Raw genomic sequence first — 561 nt, forward strand, 5'->3', positions numbered from 1 at the left:
AGAGAATAAAGGCGATGAAGTGACATTTCTATTGCTGCTGTACTGAGGATCTGGGATAGAACACCTTGCCTTGGAACCCACTGCCTTCCCACCACCTGGTATTCTCCCATGGGTACAGGATGATGGCAGGGAGGCTGCACTGGTACCCACAAAAGGACACTTCAGTGCTCAGGTGGGGAGCGGCTCCCAAGCCTCTTGTCAGGGTGCTGCAAAGCTGCTCCAATGAGTTTGGGAGAGAGACAGAGGGAGGAGCAGGCAACCACACATGGGCTGGGAGTGCCACTACCAGAATAGACACACCGCGGGAGGAACCAGAGGCCACGTGGAAAGGCAGAAGCCACACACCAGCCCTCACCTCCACGCACCCGATGTCGGTGTCAGCAGAGCTCTGCACAGGAGAGGTTCCAAGTGCAGAGCCTGCTTACCCTTATACAGTGATTGCCATGGAGAGGCAATTTAAAGCAGCTCAGACAGGAGATGAACTTAATGTTGTTCAATTACCTGTGTAGCCTCATGCTGGCAAGAATGATTTATGAGCGTTTCAGTGAAATTCGTTTTGAT

This window comes from Acanthisitta chloris, unplaced genomic scaffold (assembly GCF_000695815.1).
Source record: "Acanthisitta chloris isolate BGI_N310 unplaced genomic scaffold, ASM69581v1 scaffold35184, whole genome shotgun sequence".
NCBI lineage: Eukaryota > Metazoa > Chordata > Aves > Passeriformes > Acanthisittidae > Acanthisitta > Acanthisitta chloris.